A 1,590-nucleotide genomic window follows, 5' to 3' on the forward strand; every position below is an offset into this window, starting at 1 on the left:
AGGTGTTTTAATAAAAGTGACACCCATAAAACTTTAAATGGAGCTATAGTATCGGCTTTCTGCTATAGTATTTCCCCAAACTTTAAAAATGTTTGATCAAAAATATTTCCTGAGGAAAAATACCCCATAAACGTTACACTTTGGGCTCTAGCCACAGTCATTCTGGAATATCATGAGTTTCCCTATTAACCTAGAAATGCTATTCATTTAACAAATATGTCGTGGTCTGGGTGGTTTTCCACAGCATCAGCTCCTCCCCACTGGGTGGAGTCTTTGTTGTTCCTCACCTGATGGCAATCGGACCAGCAGTATTTATGACCGGCGCACTCAACTGGTCTTCGCCAGATTATCTGCCAACTTTAGTCAGTTCTCGGCCTCACGTCCGTTCCTTGGTGACTAATCGTGTGTATTAACCGTATCTCTGTTTTTTTCGTCAGCCTCTGAAAACCACCTACCAAGCTCTCCTGGATACCAGTTTGCTGCCACCGGTAATCCCTCTCCGTTTTGGAGCTGCCATTTTCTCCTGCCTGCCTCCCTGCCTTGCATGCAGCACCCACCTGGACCTCTCCTGCCTCCCCCCTCCACGCAACCCCCACCTGCAAGCTTGTAAGACAGCTCAGTGTACTATTTTTTAGATTCACTCGCAACCCTCTGTGGGATTCCCCTGACTGCTCTGTCCTCTGTTTCAGTGCCCGGGCCCGCCACAGTTTTCCCTGCCCAGTACCTGCACCCAGTTATCCCTGCCATCTAGTTTTCACCACAGTATTTTTCTCTCGCCTCAGACATCTAGTTTATGTTCATTGATTCTAGTCTGCACTTTCTGTTAGCCTCTGAGCATTGTAAAAATAAAGTCTCTTTTCGTTACACCTCACCCCTGGCCTCCGGTTTTGAATCTGCGCTTGAGTCCATCCCATGTCCACGGGCCACTGCGCCTGACAAAATAAGGGCATCAGTAGCATATGGAAGAACCATAAACAGCCACAACAGCCTGGCACCAGCTTGTTCACACACTGCTGTGGGATGTTGTTTCAGCCTCATCAGAAATGGCCTCAATGGAATGGTGAGTACTAAGAAGCTTTTCCTGAAGAAGGGAAATTAAGAAAATGCTTAAGTATTACCCAATTATACAAGGACTGGACTAAAAATGAATGGCAACAGGTCTGATGGAGTGATACATCGAAATTGCTTCAAATTGTTGTCAATGTGTCAAAAAGGAGAGCGGTACAATCCTTCGTCTTTACAGCCATCTGTAAACTATGGTGGAGGCTGTCATAATTTGAGGCTGCGTTTCAGCTGCCAGTGCCATTGGACAAACTGATGGAAATCTAAATGCAAAAAAGTAAGATGAGATTTTGATTGAGATTTGGAAAGCATCTGGTTGGGAACAGCATTATTTTTTTCATCATGGCTGATCCAAATGAAATGGCAGTGGTGTAAAAGCAGAATTGGATGGAACAACACAGTCTACAGCCATGGATTGGCCTTCACAGAGACCAGAAAAACCACTCTACTCCAGCAAAATCACATGTATAGTAGGCCTTTACTCTGAAAGACAGACTTAAGATTTCTTCCATAGGAGATAATTCACTT

General features: G+C 44.7%; 1 long non-coding RNA gene across 1 annotated transcript; it reads left to right on the plus strand.

Moving 5' to 3' along the window:
* Positions 1-224: 224 nt before the first annotated feature.
* Positions 225-871, plus strand: LOC146701163 (uncharacterized). Its single transcript, XR_014922356.1, has 2 exons — positions 225-606; positions 690-871. It is a non-coding gene; the product is annotated as an uncharacterized LOC146701163 (long non-coding RNA).
* Positions 872-1,590: the final 719 nt, after the last annotated feature.

The sequence above is a fragment of the Copadichromis virginalis genome, linkage group LG9, assembly GCF_057382275.1.
Source record: "Copadichromis virginalis isolate Kocher_CV1m ecotype Utaka linkage group LG9, C_Virginalis_male_GT1.1, whole genome shotgun sequence".
Classification (NCBI taxonomy): domain Eukaryota; kingdom Metazoa; phylum Chordata; class Actinopteri; order Cichliformes; family Cichlidae; genus Copadichromis; species Copadichromis virginalis.